The sequence below is a fragment of the Nyctereutes procyonoides genome, unplaced genomic scaffold, assembly GCF_905146905.1.
Source record: "Nyctereutes procyonoides isolate TBG_1078 unplaced genomic scaffold, NYPRO_anot_genome, whole genome shotgun sequence".
NCBI classification, from domain to species: Eukaryota; Metazoa; Chordata; class Mammalia; order Carnivora; family Canidae; genus Nyctereutes; species Nyctereutes procyonoides.
This window is the reverse complement of record NW_026575126.1, coordinates 76,551,182-76,569,200: the sequence shown is the minus strand read 5'-3', so window position 1 is coordinate 76,569,200 and position 18,019 is coordinate 76,551,182. Positions and strand designations below refer to the sequence as shown.

Genomic DNA, 18,019 nt, shown 5'->3' with positions numbered 1-18,019 from the left:
TTGTTAAAACTGTGCCCTCCTCTCCCTCCAATTCTTTTTTTTCTCCCCCCAATTCTTGATTCTCCATCCCTCCCCCCCAATCCTGATATACCATTTACCCCCAGTTCTCCCCCAAGCACACAAGTATGTTCAGAAGCCCTTGACTCTACCAAATGCTTTTCTCCCATCCGCTCCACTCTCTGACCAAGCTACCGTTTATCCCTCTCCTTGCCCTTGCCATCTTGTTTCTGAAGACGGGTCTGTTTCCTTCTACTTTTCTATTCCCCTTTACCCTTTGCAATCTGCTCTCTCTTACCACAGTGTTGCATTAGCCCCTGGTGAGTCACCAGTGGCCTCCTCAAAACCTCCTTTGGCTTGTCCTGTGTCTTCTGGCTTGCTTCTTCTCCTTTTGCCAGCCCCTAAATGTGTATGTTACTCAGGCTGTCTCCTGCACACTCTTCCCTACTGGGCTGGTGCTCTTGGCTTTCACCTTGGCACGTGGGTGTCCCAAAATGGGATTCTGACTGCCAACTACACTCCCAGGCTTTTGAACCGAGCTTTACATGCCTTGCTCGATGCTTTCACTGAGCTTCCTTGTGTCCCCAACTTCCTCTTGGCACTCCTGCCCTTCCTGCTGCTCCCAGCTCTCATAATTCCCATGGATGGCATCACTGTGCTCCTGTGTGCCAGTCCTTTTTAATTTTTTTTAAAAAGATTTTATTTATTTATTCATAAGAGACATACAGAGAGAGGCAGAGACACAGGCAGAGGGAGAAGCAGGCTCCCTGGGGGGAGTCCGATGTGGGACTATGATCCCAGGACCCCGGGATCACACCCTGAGCTGAAGGCAGATGCTCAACCGCTGAGCCACCCAGGTGCCCCTCCTGTGTGCCAGTCTTATTTGCCCTCTTTGGGTCGTCTCCTTGGTCCTAACCTTTATTTATTTTTTATTTTTTTTAATTTATTTATGATAGTCACAGAGAGAGAGAGAGAGAGAGAGAGAGAGAGAGAGAGAGAGGCAGAGACAGGCAGAGGGAGAAGCAGGCTCCATGCACCGGGAGCCCGACGTGGGATTCAATCCCAGGTCTCCAGGATCGCGCCCTGGGCCAAAGGCAGGCACCAAACCGCTGCGCCACCCAGGGATCTCGGTCCTAACCTTTAGGCGACTTCTCCACATACCGTTCCCCACTAGCCTGCCTCCTCATCTGTTCACTTCTCTGTTCCACAGGAATAGTGCCCTTCTTTGGAAAAACATCTCTTGAGGTTCTCTGCCCATTTTTAATCAGATTATATGAGGTTTTTTTGGTGTTATAGAAGTTCTTTTTATATTTTGGATATTAAACCCTTATAGGTGGGAGGAAGGGTGAAACAGATGAAGGAGATAGAGTACACTTATCTTGATGAGCACTGAGAAATGTATAGAATTGTTGAATCATGGTATTTACATCTAAAACTAATATAACATTGTATATGTTATATTACATATATAAAAAAAGAGGAATAGCGTCCTGCCTGGCCACCTTCTGCCTCCCTGCTGCTACTCCAGTGAAGCTTACACATGCCAAATATCAATATCCAAAAAATGGAGAGTTTATCACTTTCCCCCTTAGATCTATTCTGACCCTGGCAGTCAAGGCTTTAACATGGTGCCTGGATTGATTTGGTTTCTTATCACTGCTGCAATCCATTACTACAAACTTAGTGGCATAGTCTAGAAGTCAGAAGTTCAAAATGGATTTTACCAGGCTAAAGTCAAGGTGTCGATAGTGCTGTGTGTTTTCTGGAGATGTGGGGGAGAGAATCAGTTTCCTTGCCTCTTCCAGCTCCTAAAGGCTGTGTGTTCTCCTAGGCTCATGGCTCCTTCATCCTTAAAGTCAGCAGTGTAGTTATCTTCCATGATTCCTCTCCCTCTGACTGGTCTATCTCCTTTTTCTATCTCTTAAGAACCCCTGTGATTACATTTTGCCCACTGGGATAATGCAGAATAATATCCCCCATCTCAATCATCTCCTTGATTTAATCCCACCTGCAGATCCTTCTGCTCTGTGAGGTAACATACTCGTAGGTTCTGGGGATCAGGACATGAGCATCTTTGGGGAGATACCTTTCTACCAACCACATCACCCAGGCTTTCTTCCACATTATTATTTCTTTTTCCTCAATTGTGTCTTTTGTGCTGGACAAAAAATAAGACCATAAAAATAGCAACCAATACTAATGGAGTGTGTGTGCTGTGCCAAAGTTGCTGTGGGCAACTTTCATGCATACCTCTTTTTTTTTTAAGATTTTATTTATTTATTCATGAGAATAATACAGAGAGAGAGAGAGAGAGACAGGGAGAGGGAGAAGCAGGCTCCTCGCAGGGAGCCCGACGTGGGACTTGATCCTGGGTTTCCAGGATCATGCCCTGGGCTGAAGGCGGCGCTAAACCACTGAGCCACCCAGGCTGCCCCATGCATACTTTAACTTAAACCACACAGTGATTGGGGCACCCAGCCGGCTTGGTCGGTGGAGCATGGGACTCTTGATCTTGGGGTTGTGAGTTCAAGACCCATGTTGAGAGGAGAGATTACTTAAAAATTTTTTTTAAAAAAAATCTTAAAAACAAACAAATCATGCAACTATTGTATAATACCAGTTATTGTCTCAGTTTACAGATAAGGAAACAGCTTCAGAGAGGTAATTTACTTCAGGCCAAACACTAATGGTTAGTGGAGGTTTTAAGAACTAGTTTGATCAAGATATAATTTATATACTATAGAATTCACCTGTTTTAGGTGTACAATTCAATGATTTTTCTTTTTTTTAAAGATTTTTTTTACTTATTTGAGTGAGAGAAAGATCATGAGCATGAACAAGTGTACCAGAAAGGGAGAAGCAGGCTCTCTGCTGAGTAGAGAACCCAATGCAGGGCTCGATCTCAGGTCCCTGGGATCATGACCTGAGTTGAAGAGAGATGCTTAACCCACTGAACCACCTAGGTGCCCCTCAATGATTTTTTAAAAGATTATTTATTCATTCACAAGAGACACACAGAGAGAGAGAGAGAGGCAGAGACACAGGCAGAGGGAGAAGCAGGCTCCCTACAGGGAGCCTGATGTGGGACTTGATCCCGAGACCCCAGGACCACACCCCAGGCTGAAGGCAGTACTAAACCGCTGAGCCACCCGGGCTGCCCACCCCTCAGTGATTTTCATAAATATATAGAGATCTGCATACACTACCACAATCCAGTTTTGGGAAAATATCTGTCACTCCCCAAAAAGATTCCTACTTAGTTCAGTGGGCAAATCAGATATTTAAACTAATTATTATATGATGTGCTAGGCTCTGAGATAGTTACTTCTGTGCATGAGAGGAACACGGAATGTCAGGAGGAGGGAAAGCTTTCTAGTCCCTAGAAACCTGACTTTGCCTCTTGGGCCAATCTAACTGGATGAGATAAACAGCCACCGGGACCACAGGCGTTCACTGACACGCGCCCCACCCTCATCAGGCTGCTGTATTGACCGAAGTTCCTGGGACAAGGGAAGGCAAAGCCGCGTTGGTAAGCACGCGCTGTGGGGGTTCAGTAGTTCTAGAGCTTGCTATGCCCTGGGCTGGTTTGCCGCGAACCTGAAATCGGCCGTTGGAGGGGTTCAGCAGAAATGAGACCAGGGGTCATAGAGCAGCGAGAGGGTGTGTGTGGCTCCTGGGATGGAGAGCCCGCCCTTCCAGCACCCAGGGGGGAACACAGGACGGTTTCTAGTGCCTGTGTGTCTCCTGTTTGTGACAGTACAGAGACTTCCCGCCCTCTGTCTTTTCTCCCTGGAAGATGTAGTTGGCCGTGATAGCTTTCATCCTGTCCCCGTGAACTTGGAAATACTTGGATGGTGGGCTCTGACCTGCCACACCATGTCTGAGGGGGACTCCAATTATGCCGAGGGTCGATGCCAGGTCATCTGGTGTAGCTGTCTCTCTTCTGGACCTTTCCTGGCGGTTCTCTAGGCGAGAAAACAGGCCCCAAGGGGAAGGGAGAGCGCCAGCTAAGGTGCCAGCTAATGTGCTAATGTGCTCCAATCCGGGTGCTTCTGTACCTGATGCCTGTGTCACCCCAGGAGACGGGGCATCACCCTCATTTTGTGGAAGAGGGAAGTGTGGCTAGACAAGCGTCCCGGCTTCTTGAACAGTTTTCCACTGCTATTTCTTTCCCTGTACCCTTTTGCCGCACAGAAAATATGCACAGTTGAAATTGCATGCCTTAGACGTTGTGGGTGCTGGCAAAGAGTTCAGAGCAGCTCAGTTTGATTTTCTTGCAAAGGGCATGTGGACGTGGGAAACGCGCAAGATGATGTGACATTTTAACGCCCTTTCAGTGTAAACTCTACAAAATCATCAAGGTAACACCGAGGGCTTGGCTTTAAAATAGAATACACACGGAATTATCTGTCTTCAGAGACTGAGCACTCTATGACCTTCCTTGTGGGCTGCTGGTCTTTGGCACAGAAAACCAAAAACAACCCCTTTTTCATTGTCTCTCTGTTCCTTTTGAAGATGGATAAATCCGCCCGGGATCCCCTGCTCGCTTCTTCGTAATGGCCTTTTTGAGGTGTCCGTTCCCACCCCCCATCCCAGGGACTGGCAATGGGCACTTGGGGGAAAGTTAACTGGAGGGAATGGAGAGGCGGTGGTGAGAGGACAGCTTCTGCCCCAGGTTTGCCCTGCTGGCCTGGATTGCGACCCTGGTGCCCAGGGAAGGAACCTCCTTCAGGGGGACCCGTGGCCCCTGCAGAGAGTCTGTGAAGGACAAGTTCAGGGAGGGCGCTGGGAACATCTTGCTCTTTTGAAGCAGCAGAACTGGTTCTTCTGTTCGCCGGGTTTTACTTGCTGGCGTGCTGTACAGCAGGAGAAGCCACTTGCTTCCTCTTACCCCCCTGTAATGTCTATCAAAAAACCGCTCACCTTCTCTCCTCCTTGTGAGCCAAAGGAGCAGCTTCTTTGTGTGGGCTTGTTTCCCGTTTCCGGGGTATGGATGGATGATGCTTCCTTTGCGTTTCCCCTCCTTCAGGGCTTAGGAGGTGGCTCCTGTCTGCTTCTCATTCTCCTGCTAGTTTTGGGGCATGCCAGCTCCAGCTTCAGTTTCAGATCAAGGTCAGCTCTGCTGTCCCCTGAGGCTGGGAGCGCCTCTCCCCGACTCCGCCTGATGACAGCCCAGCGGATACCGGGTGGCAAATCCGTGCCGTTCCCGTTCTGTTTTGCTGTCACCAGTCTGCTGCCTGTTGCTCTCCTGGGACCCGTGGCCCATCCTGGGCTGCAGGCCTTTGCCACCCGGGGTCAAGAAAATCCTTCCACGATCGATCCATCCTGTGGCTTGGTGGTGAAGTGTTCTTGTCCAGAGAGACCTGCTGGCTTTTGGGTGGGTGGGCACTAATGTTTCTGTCCTGTGACGGGCTGGGTGGGGGCATTAGAGAGAGTTTAGTGGGGGTGGCCTTCGCTGGGGCTGTGTGTGTCGTGGTTGCCACCAATGTGCCATGAGCTGTGTTTCCAGCATATGTCCATCTGACTTGAAGGTCGTGGAAATTCTTCCTCCTTAGAACTTTGGTCCTCATTAGGTTCTCCACTGGCATCCAGGGGGAGGTGTAGAGATGCTGTCTCAGAGGTGGCAGCCAGATGCCATTTTAACCTGAAACCAACATTCCTTGATTGAGGCCAGTACGTGCCTGGCACCGCTGCCGTCACTGTGCTTCTAGAAAAGAGGCATGGTTTACAGATGAGAAGACATAGGCAGAGGAGGTGAACTAAAACCCATCCTGCTCCTAAGACCACACCGTCCAGCGGTGTGGGATGGAGACACAAGGCGAATGAGAAGGTGCAAAGGTGTGAGTGCTCCTGCCCCAGGAGGCTGGAGGGAGCTTCATACGTTGCAGTTCTGTCTCACTGATATAAAACCATATACAAAAGAAGCATGAAAATCGCTGTTTTATTTCAGTACTTGATAATAATGAATCTTTCAAATGGAACTCTTCTTCCCTTTTTGTTTTTTTAAATCATAGAACGAGAACTCTATTACCCAAAGTGTTTCCTGTTCTACTGAAGCTGTCAGGAATCTCAGTGCTAAATTCAGTCCCTGGCTGTAATAATTAAATCACTCTCTGGTGTCTGGTAGCAACTCTTTCTCTGCCCCTTTTCATCCCCTTTCCCTACTTCCATGTTTATTTTTAATTGTTCTCTCTTTTGTGTGTGTGTGGGTTTAGTTTTACGGGGATATTAAGTCTTTGGGAAGAACGTTAGGGTTGAAATCCTAAATAAATAAGATTTATTGGCCAGTTCAGTACCCTATGCCCTCATGTTCTTTCCTCTATTCATTTTCCCCTTACATATTTTGCTCCAGGTTACATAATTCATCTCACAATCAGAAAATGAACTCCTCGTCTTGGTTAGACTCACTGCCACCCTGGGCAGGATGCACAGAGCTGATCCTGGTGGGGCAGACACAGGTTAATGATGGGTCTGAATTCCGAGGGCTGCCCCGGGAAGTACAGCTCATGAAGAAATGCCTCTGCCTTCAGTTATTTGGTGCTACTCTCTCTTGTCAGCCATTCTGGTGTATTTCTGTTTTTTTTTTCTGATCCTAAGGAGTGTTCTGATGAGCTACTGTAGGAGGAATCTTTGCCTGTATTTGTGATGGTTTTTTAAAATCCAGACTTGTGCCAGCAAAAGCATTGGTCATCGCGCGTGTACATTGAAGGCTCTTAGTACATTTTGTCAGATTATTTCCCTGAATGTTTTCAATGACTACTGCAACCAATCGTGCATGAAAATTCCCATTTTACTGCATGTTCACCAATATTGTGTTTTCAGTTTTAAGGTCATTGCCAACTTGGTCATTTTAAATAATGTGGTACTTTTTGCTTTACTTTGATTATGAGTGAGATTGAGTTTTTTTCTATGCAGAGTCAATCAAAATGTTCTTTTGTGTTCTTTGATACGTGCACTGTTTTGGTGGAATGGTAGTTCCTGCTTGTTCTAGAGTTTTGTTTCTCAAGCTGACCCTATTGACCATCTAGCCATGGCGATTTCTCCCATTCACATAGGACATTTTCTCGTACATATGTAGTTTCCCATTCTATTGCCTGCATGTGTGTACGTATACGTGTGGGGGAGTATGTGTGCATGCATGTGCATGTACACATATCCGTGCATGTGTGCACAGGTGCATATATGTGTATGTGTGTACACATGCATGCGTATGTATATGTGGATGTACATGTACACTTTTACGTGTGTGTCTTCATGAGTTTTAATGGAAATTTGGGTTCGGGTATTACATATTGCACCTCTGTTCTCAATGTTGACTCAAAAGCTCAGTTGAGTCTTTGGTGAGAGGCATTAGACTCAATCACGGATGGCTGTGTGGCTACCACTAGAGAGGATTTTTTTTGTGTTCTGTGCTGACAGTCGGATCTTAGTGACTGAAGATAATGAAGAAATAAAATGTCTGAGAGCTTATTGAATGCATGCATGTTCGATAAAAGTGCATGTCATTGGACTCAGTCAGGATGGGGAAATCCAGGTGGGGCATTTTCTGGTCTTAGTTGTTGCTGCCGCTGGCATCTGCATCCAGCGAGCAAAGTCTCCGGCTCCCTAGCCCTTGTGACTTTTCACCTGCAGAGTAGAACAGATTAGGTGAAGTTAGCCAAAGTACCACTGAATGGATAATGAGGCATACTCCCCAAGAGAGGAAGACCATGTGGTGGACACAGTGTCTGTTATGGACTGAATATTTGTGTCCCCACCCCCACAGATTCATATGTCAAAGCCCCCCACCCCCACCCCCATTTGCTAGTATTAGGAGGTAGGACTTTCTTTTTTTTCTTTTTTTTTTTATAAATTAATTTTTATTGGTGTTCAATTTACCAACATACAGAATAACACCCAGTGCTCATCCCGTCAAGTGTCCCCCTCAGTGCCCGTCAACCATTCACCCCCATTCCCCGCCCTCCTCCCCTTCCACCACCCCTAGTTCGTTTCCCAGAGTTAGGAGTCTTTATGTTCTGTCTCCCTTGAGGTAGGACTTTCGGGACATGATTAGGTCTAGATGAGGTCATGAAGGCGGGCTCCTCATGATGGGATTAGTCCCCTTAAAAGAAGAGGAAAAGACACCAGGGCTTCCTCTCTTCACCATGTGAGGACACGGCAAGAAGGCAGCAGTCTGCCAACCAGGATGGGGGTTCTCACCAGGATCGAATCTTCTTTGGTCTTGTCTTGGACTTCCAACCTTCCCAACTATGGGAACTGTTGTTTGAGCCCGCTGGTCTGTGGTCTTTTATTATAGCAGCCTGAGCAGACTAAGATGGTGCCTCAGAGCTACTGTTGTGTGGGGTCAAATCCACTAATGCCCCTAAGAAGGGCTTGTTACCATGCAGGCCCTGTTCTTGCAGATGTCTCCTTCTGCGTCTTTGAAGGACAATTATGTTTATTTAGACCTTGTGTACTAAAGCAAAGCAATGTTCATTTTTAGAAACTTCTTCCTGGAATGTGCTGTCTTCTACATGGCCAGGCTAGACATTCCCACCCAATCCACCTCCCAGGGAACAGAAACCAATAAATTGCAAGAGAGTGGGTGCCGGACACGTGACCATTGCTCCCAGACACCCTAGTTTGGACCCAAAGATACCTGTTATATCTTGCCTTCTCCCCCAGATCTTCCTTGACCATGACTTGTGAGCTTTTTTGTGCCTTTCTGGCCAATTCAGTTATTTGGCAGAACTTAACACCTTCGGTGTTGATTTTTTTTTCCTTCACTTTCTCATATTTTGTTCTTCGAAGTGCACTGGTTGCCATAGAAGCAGTGATGTCAGGACCAGGGAGAGAGCTTTATTGGCCTGGACACGTGGTTTATAGAGTCGTTTTCTGTAATAATGTTTGGGGCTGGTAGTCACGCTATAAGCAGCTGGATGCCCAGTCCTGGAGCCCCGATGCTCCTAAGCTCTGTCACTCCCTGGGGTGCTCTCCTACCCTGAGAAACTGGCTATGCCACACTCCATCTCCTGAAGCCCCCTTTCAGTTTGGCCATGTCCTGTAGTGGAGCCTTAGGGGGAGCCAGAGGTGGGACAGGCCCACAGCTTCATCAGTGGAGAAGCAGACACCCCCCAAAAGGCATTTATTGCCACCTCTCTGAATCTTTTCTGGTGTTCTCACTATTTCCTTTAACTTTTTGTCACATTCACACATTGCTTAAAAAGTGTGGAAAAGGTACCTCTTTTGGAGAAAGAGCTTAAGAGTGAACACTCAGCTGCTCTGTCTCTTGCTTTACTCTGGGTTGGGAAGCATCCCTGGCCCAACTTGGTGCCCAGTGCCCACCAAAACGAGGACATCCCTGGCCCAGTTCATGTCAGGCCTCAAGAGCAAGAAGACATGAGGGAAAGAAAGGGACATGGAGGTTAGAGCTATTAGAGCAAATCACCCTGTGCCTCCTAGGCGTCCATGCTGATCCTTTTCCACCTCCTGAGGGTCAGGGTACTTTCACTTGGGATGTGCTCTACGACAGGCAGCATACAAGTACACCCACGTCCTAATCCCCGGAATCCGTGAATATATTCAGCAGAAGGGGAATTAAGATTGTGGATGGAGTGAAGGTTGTTGGTCAGTTGACCTCAAGATAAGGAAATTATCCTGGATTATCCAGGTGGGCCCAACAAAAAGCATCCTTAGAAGTGGGAGAGGGAGCAGGAGAATCGGGGTCAAAGTGATGCAGGAGAAAGACTCAACCAGCTGTTGCTGGCTTTGAAGGTAGAAGCTCAACCCTGGAGCCGAGGAATACGTGTGGGCAGCCTCTGGCAGTGGGAGAAGTCAAGGAAATAGACTCTCCCCCAGAGTCTCCAGAAGGAACTCAGTTCTGACAACACCTTGCTCTTAGCTCCATGAGACCCACTTCAGACCTCTAGACCTGTAAGACACGAAATTGTTTTTCTGTTGTTTTAAGGCACCAAACTTGTCGCAGTTTGTTACAGCAGCTGTAGGAAATTGATGTACACCCCTAGGCCTTCTCAGAAGATCTGGCCTTCCAGTAAGACCCCAGGCCCCGGGGATCCCTGGGTGGCGCAGTGGTTTAGCGCCTGCCTTTGGCCCAGGGCGCGATCCTGGAGACCCGGGATTGAGTCCCACGTCGGGCTCCCGGTGCATGGAGCCTGCTTCTCCCTCTGCCTATGTCTCTGCCTCTCCCTCTCTCTCTCTCTCTCTCTCTCTGTGTAACTATCATAAATAAATAAAAATTAAAAAATTAAAAAAAAAGACCCCAGGCCCCTTGCACTGTGTCCCCCATTGACCGTACCTCCTTGGCCTTCATGAGCTCCAGGGGAAGAAACCCTTGCCTCAGAAGTGAGAGCAGAACTGACTGCAGGTGTGGGTTGGGGTGTGCCTAGAGAGGGCTCATTGCAGCAACTGTTCAGGGCACCAGGTGTGTCCGGTGGGTGTCCCTGGAAGCAGATGCTGGGGTGGTGTGCAAGGCTTATCAGGGAGGAGAGGAGGGCATAATGGCTGTGAAACATGAGGGGCTCAAGCAGGACTGCACAGGGGAGCCCCACACCGTGATGAAGACCTGATGAAGGCTTGGCCAGACCAATGGGTAATTCTGCAGTGTCAGCCTCCGGTAGGGAGGACTGAGCACCGCTGGCTGGCGCTGCCCTGGGAGGGTGGCCTTGGGCGCCGAGCCGAGGCGGTCCTGACGGCGCTGCCGCCCCCGCGGGTCCGTCCTGGAGGCCGATCCTGGCGGTGCCGCCCGGCTGTCGCACAGGCAGTAGCTAGCCGTGGGGTTGTGTCTTGGGACGAGCTCTTTCCGAGCGTTAGGGCACAGCAGTGATTTCCAGTGGGGCTTCGCTCCCTTTCCTCCCCTGACTCGCACATTTGGGAGAGGTGCCGGGCAGTCTGTGTTTTTGTCTGGGCCAGTCTCGGGGAGTCACGACGTCATCTGGCAGCGTAGGCCCTGCAGAGGGGATGGGGTTCAGCTTACGCACCGTGCAGATGCACACACCCAGGCCTCGCTGTCGGGGGCCAGGCTCCCTGGCCAGGCCTGAGCTCCTCCAGCCACCTCTGCCTCCCTGCGGCTCCAGACCAGCTCCCGGTGCCAGCTGCTCCCAGGCCCCCAGCGGGCCAGTCGTGTGTCGCGTCCCTCGTCCCTTGCCTCAGTTTCTCTCCCCCTAAGGCGCAAGAAGCTGCTGCGGCCTCTCTGGGCTCATGTGTATCCCCGTGGTGCAGGGGGCTGGAGCCAGTGGGTGCTTTCTTTTCCCTCCCTGCCTGGGACCCATCGTTTGGGAGCAGAGCACCTTCATGAAGGTGTCAGGTGAGCAGACATGGACATGCTGTCTCTGAGTCACTGTGCCCTGTGCCCCCTTCCCTGCCAAGTTCCCCTTTCCTGGGATTCTGTTCCCCCAATGAAGTCTTAGGCCTTAAGCTTTTTTTTTTTTTAACAGCTTTACTAAGGCATAATTTATATTCCATAAAAATTTACAACACTGCTCAACCATCACCAAAATCCAATTTTAGACTATTTCCATAGCCCCCAAACACCCCTCGGGCCATTTGCACCCTATCCCTCTTCCACTTCTAGCTCCCGGCAGCTGCTAATCTGCTTTGTGCTTCCCCCATTCCTTTTTCCAGGACCATAAGCTTTTGCCTCTGGCTCTGTTGTTTAGGGAACCCAGGTTAAGACACAAAGGAAATGATCCAGAAAATTCCTTGGCCTTGCAGGACGGGCCGCTGGGCATCTTCTGACCCTGAGGCCAGAGTGACCATCCTGGACAACTTGCTACGACTGCAGAACAAGGATGGTGTGTTAACAGATTTTAGTTATTTTTAATTGGGACATGAGCTATATTAACAATGATCATAACAAAACGTGATAGAACACGTCTTCATGCTACAAAGGTTTTTGCTGAAATAGGCACATTTTCTCATTTTCCTTGGGATTGGAAATTCCTCATCTGATCATAGGCTTGGTGAAATGAGGGTCGGGCAGCCAGGAGGGCCCTGAGGGTGGGGCTTTCTCCAGGGGCCCGGGCAGTCTTGTTTGTATTTTTTGTTTCCCCAGGCAGAAATTCCCCTCAAAAATTTTCTGTGCCAAGGGTGATCCCCACATGGTTTCGTGTTAAGGTGTTTTTTGTTTTTTAAAGATTTTATTTATTCATGGGAGACGCAGAGAGAGGTAGAGATACAGGCAGAGGGAGAAGCAGGCTCCATGCAGGGAGCCTGATGTGGGACTCGATCCCAGGACCCCAGGATCATGACCTGAGCCAAAGGCAGATGCTCAACCACTCAGCCACCCAGGCATCCTGTGTTAAGATGTTTTGTTCTGGAACTATTTACAGGTTTGTATGCTACCCTGTTGAGAAGTGTGTTCATTTCAAGTTAGGTCTTCCACATCTTAGTCCCAAAGCATGAACAAGGTGCGGAAGCTATCTTGGAGGAATTGTGGTGGGGGATGGGGCACTCCTTACTCAGTGGCCCTGAGGCCTGCCTTCCCTCCTCACTTCCAGACTGGGTAGGTTCAGCCCCTCAGTGCTATTTAAGACAAAACAGATGGTTCTGTAGTATGAAACAGTCACGTGTCTGGAAGCTGTGAAAAAGGTTATTTGTCAAACATCTATTATGAGTCAGGTCTTAAATTATCTATAAAGCAATTTATTGTGCCTTTAATGTAGACCGGAAAATGTGCCAAGTGCTTGCTATCATTATCTGTCTTATTCGTCTTCGCAGAACTCCTGTATTTCCATTTTAGAGATGTGGAAACTGGCCCAGCTAATGGGGGGCAGAGTGTTAATTCAAACCCAGGCCTGACCCCCATTGTGGGCTGTCAAATTATCAGCCCGCAACTCAGATGAATAAGACAGTGTTCAAGGGGCTCACGTTTTAGAAGCATGGGACAGAAATATGAACAAGCACATCCAATTAAATTTTATAATAATAGCTACCATTTGTTGAACATTTGTGATGTGCCAGGTGCTGTTTTTCAAGCTTTGGGTGTGTTATCAAGTCTAATTCTTGAGAAGGTCTGTTGAATCATTTCTGTCCATATCATTGTTTTTTTTTTAAAGGTTTATTTATTTATTTTTAGAGGGAGAGAGTGACCCCAAGAGGGAGGGGCAGAGGGAGAGGGAGAAAGATTCCCAAGATGACTCCACACTGAGCATGGAGCCAGACTTGGGGCTCGATCTCATGACCCTGAGATCATGACCTCAGCCGAAACCATGAGTCATGCATCACTGACTGAGCCACCCAGGTGCCCCTATTCATACCATTATTTTACTGATGGGCATGTTGCGGTTCAGGGGATTAAAACAATGTGCCCAAAAGCCAGGAGACAGGAGACCTACTGTTCCACATGTCTCTCCTAGGCGGTGGGGTAGGAGACATGGAGTTTCCCATGGCACAGGTGACAAGCTGGTTAGCACTGCTGTAGAGAGCCAGGCGGAGGTGTTTCAGCTGAGCCACAAGATTAGTAAATGTTTGCTCACCAGGCAAATAGGGAAGGGAATTTCATGCAGCAGGAACAGCTTTGCAAAAGGGAGGGTATACAAAATACTGTACTGATTTGGGGAACAAGGCTCGTCTTGTCTGGAGCATGGACTTGAGGAACATAGCTTCCTGTGTCTGGATCACGGAGAGGACAGGAAAAAGTGGGGTAAAGACTTGAGGTCTGGAGGGGTGAGGAGGGACAGGTCAGGGACAGCCTTGAGGGTTAGGCTACTGGGAGCCTGAGTTAATTTTGTTGGCAATGGAGAGCCTTGGGGAAGATTTAATTAGAGGTGTAACAATTAAATTTTCATTTTGGAACGATTACTCTGACAGCTCGAAATATCTTAACACAATATAATTTATTCTTCACATGTAGCAAGACTCCTAGGCGATAGAATTCCCATGAGAAGTCTTACTGGGGTGGGGGTGGGGGCAAAAACAATGGAAATGCACCAAGAGCCTTCTAAGGGAACTCCTACCAACATGCCAGGAGGTTTGGATGATGGAATTGAAAGAGGAAGAGGGAAGAGGGACTGAGTTTGAGCAAACTTCTATGCCTCTGATTGTCCTTTTTAGTAGGACAGAGGGAAGAGCATGGTGAGCAGGCTGGGAAGGGTCCCCCATGGCAGATTGGGAGCCTAGGGGAGGGGAAGCATCTTCAGAACTGAAAGCCTCAGGGGGACATTGCTGGAACACCTTCTTTGGATTGTGTTTTTAAATTTTATTATTTGGAATTTTTTTGTTCTTGTTAAGTGTCTCATACATGCAGGGGGGCAAAGCATAATGCACAGCTCAGATAACTTTTACAAAGTGGAGTGACCAGCATTTTCTTTGAGAAAAAGACATGAGCTTTAAAAACATTATGATAAAGGGGAGAATCCAGACATAAATGATTCCACTTAGACGCAACATCCAGAATAGGGAAATCTACAAAGACGGAAGGCAGATTAGTGGTCGCTTAGAGTGATTTTTATGTATTAATTCATAATGGGGGAAAAAAAACCTATTCTTTAAAAAGCCAACGCGACTGAATCTCACAAATGGAATGTTGAGCTAAAGAAGCCAGACGTGACATAGACCCTTTGGTTCCTTTTATGCAAAATGCGAAAAGAGGAGAAGTAAATACACAGGGTGAGAAGTGAGGCTAGTGGCTGGGGGTGGGAGGCAGCATCACCAACCAGTGGGAGCTCCAAAATTGGTCCTGTTCTCCTCGTCCTCCCCTCCCCTCCTTCCTTCTTCCTACATGTCAGTGGTTTTCAGTATATTCACAGATATGTGTGTTTCTGGTTACTGTAACAGTCAACTTGAGAACATTTCTATTATCTCAAAAAGAAAGCCCATATAAAAGAGAGAGTTTTTCCCCATTATGAATTAATACACATACATTAAAAAAGAAGTCCCCAGAAAGGCAAAAAGTAAAAAGAAAGGGTAAAGGTCTCCAAGTATTCCATCACTGAGATAGAACCACTGTTACTGTGAACATATTGGTGCATTCCCCCCCCCCCCAACTCCTTTTGCTCTGCATATTAACTTTTACAAAATTGCCAGTGGGAGGTAAATCCCTGTGGTTTTGACAATATTTTCCATGGTTGTGCTTCAGTGATTGTTTTATTCACATTTAGTATTTGAAATATATTCCAATCTATTTAGAGCTACAATGAAAATAATGCACAGTTGAGTGCATTTTAAATCAAATTTATTAGAAATTACAAATGTGAGATTTTGTGTAGCTTGGTTGATTTGTGATTGTATGAAGTTTAAGAATAACTTAATCTGTAATCCCTGTTTAAGAATATCCTAAGAACAGGTATTTTACTAAAAACTTGTCATTTGCAAATACTTATCTACATGAATCAGGATTTTTCTTAATACTAAGCAGTTAAATTAAAAATAAGTGAATGTTACCTGAGGCTGTCTTTCATCCACACCCCTCAGTTTAATATTTAAGTTTTCATTAAAGAGCCTCATTGTTATATTAGTTGATTTTTATAAGAAGCAGGTGTTATGTGAGCCACAAAATACATTGATAATAATCAAATATTGCTTTTATTTCTTATATGTTGGAAGAATCCTCAAAGATTCTGTGAAAAGGATTTGTTGCTAAAACTTTGTGTATAAACCAACTTTATGTATAATTGCATAGACATTTCTGTTTCAAAGTACACTCTTTAAACTAGCAAATATCTATTCATTATAAAATATGAAAAATAAAAATGAGAAGAGAAAAAATCAAAATCGCCCAGAATCCTGCCTATCATATTCTATTATTCACTCAACCAACATGTCTTGTGTGTCTGCTATTTAATAGCAGAACTGTTCTTTTCTAGATTCTGGAGTCACAGTGATGAAAACACAGAGAAAGTCTCTGCCTTTACAGGTTTATGTTTTTGGCGGTGGTGGGGAGGGGAACAGAAGATAAATAAATGAGCTTAGCTACTGGCAAATGCTATTGAGAAAAACAAAGACTGTGACATAGGAATGGTATAGTGGGGGTAATGATGATGGCTAGGGAAGGACACTTGGAAGGGGCCCTGAAAACAAGCAGTTGTCTGCTATGGGGAGATCTAAGGGCAGAGCGCTCCTTTTAACTCAGAACTCACGGTGGGAATATGTTTGCACTTGACTGTGGGACCCTAGGCCAGGGTGGCACAGAACGCAAGAACAGAGACAAAACAAGAGGGGGATCAGATGGTGTAGGTCCTTGCCAGCCATGGTACAATGTGTAGGTCATACCAACATTTTTAGTGGTTCCTTAGAGTCTTCCTTTTTGCCATATCTTTAATATTTGATGTTTTATCATATGTATAGACATCAGATTAAGATGATACAGAATGGCTTCAACAACTTTTCAATAGACGGTGATATAAAGAGGGGCTCAATGATAGATGATGTCTGCATTTGGGTAGATTAGTCTAGTCTTTATTTCTTATAAAAATATAGAAACTTTGGTGATTCACTGTGCTTCCCGCCTTCTGAGTGGCCAGGTTTGAGAAACATAAATTGAGGTTAAGTCTATTCCCAGTGAAGACCTAATGAGCAGGTATAAGAGAACCTTCAAAATGGGACATACAAAGAAATCAGCATGAATGGAGATAAACATCCTGCAAGAAGTAAAGAAAGGGCATGTTTAAAAGAGATTTTTGCTCAAAAACAAATTTTAGTCAGCATCTGTTTTAGTCATAAGGAAACTTAAGACCCTCTTGCTTTAGACCCTAAAGCAAGAGACAAAATGTAAGCAAGATAAGTTTATATCATCAGGCAACAGACCAAGATGAAAATGAACTTAGCAAAAATTAGAAGAGCAAGTATTTGGAGACAAAGCTGGTGCATAGTCTTAGAAGAACTGAGGAGCAGAATTAATATTACAGGGAACTACTTAGTAATAAAGAAGATGGGTTTGAGAAAAACCCTAGAAGGTAGAGCACAAGGGTATGAAGTTAACTCACGAGGTTGTGAATATAGAGGGCAGACAATGAAGACCCAGTATAAGGATATTTTATATTTCTGAGGGAGAGTTCAAAGAAAATTGTATAAAACAGCTGCCGTGTTTCAACAGCAGCAGCATTTCCACTGGACTTTTTGGGGAATGTGATAGAATTACTCTAAAGCTCATTTGAATAATATTACTAGAAGAGCCAATTAAGTCATTAGAAAAGCAAAAATGAGGGGCGCCTGGGTGGCTCAGTTAAACGTCTGCCTTCGACTCAGGTCATGATCCTGAGGTCCTGGGATCAAGCCCTACATCGGACTCCCTGTTCATAGGGGAGTCTGCTTCTCCCTCTCCCTCTGCCCCTCTCCTTGGTTGTGCTCTCTCTCTCTCTCTCTCTCAAATAAACAAATAAAACCTTTAAAAAAAACAATAAAAAAATGAAACAGTGAGTGGAGTGCTTGCTTTTCCTTTTAATTAAAAAAATCTTTTTACAAACCCTTGTATTAATGGCTGACTTTTTCAATAGAATTCACTTTAAAGCTAGATTTGGTAAATATGTTTGGGAAACTGGGTTAATGTTTGGGAAGAAAATTGTTAATTTCTTTACTTACACAGAAGCATAGAATTGTATTTGGATTGAAGAGTTAAATATAAAATATGAAATCATAAAGAGCTGTCGAGATGGCAGTGTAAGGTGAGATTTGTATAAACTTGGGTTTGAGAATGCTTTTCTAATTATAACCCCAAAGTCAAAATTGTACAGGAAAAATCTGGTGGTTTGGAGGTTATAAATGTAAAGCATTTAAAAAAATAAAAAATAATGAGCAAATCTTTAAAAATATATATTTTTATTGTTTTTATTCTTCCCAAGTTTTTATTTAAATTTTACTTAGTTATTGGATCCCTGGGTGGCTCAGTGGTTTAGCACCTGCCTTTGGCCCAGGGCGCAATCCTGGAGTCCTGAGATCAAGCCCCGCGTCGGGCTCTTGGCATGGAGCCTGCTTCTCCCTCCTCCTGTGTCTCTGCCTCTCTCTCTCTCTCCCTCTCTGTCTATCATAAATAAATAAATCTTAAAAAAATTTTTTTTACTTAGTTAACATGTAGTGTAACTACTTAGTT

The 18,019-nt window shown here is 45.9% G+C and overlaps 1 protein-coding gene across 1 annotated transcript in view; it reads left to right on the top strand.

The window, feature by feature from the left end:
* CALN1 (calneuron 1) overlaps positions 1-18,019 on the top strand; it is a 483,340-nt gene that overhangs the window by 149,271 nt on the left and 316,050 nt on the right. The gene's annotated exons all lie outside the window — the stretch shown is intronic.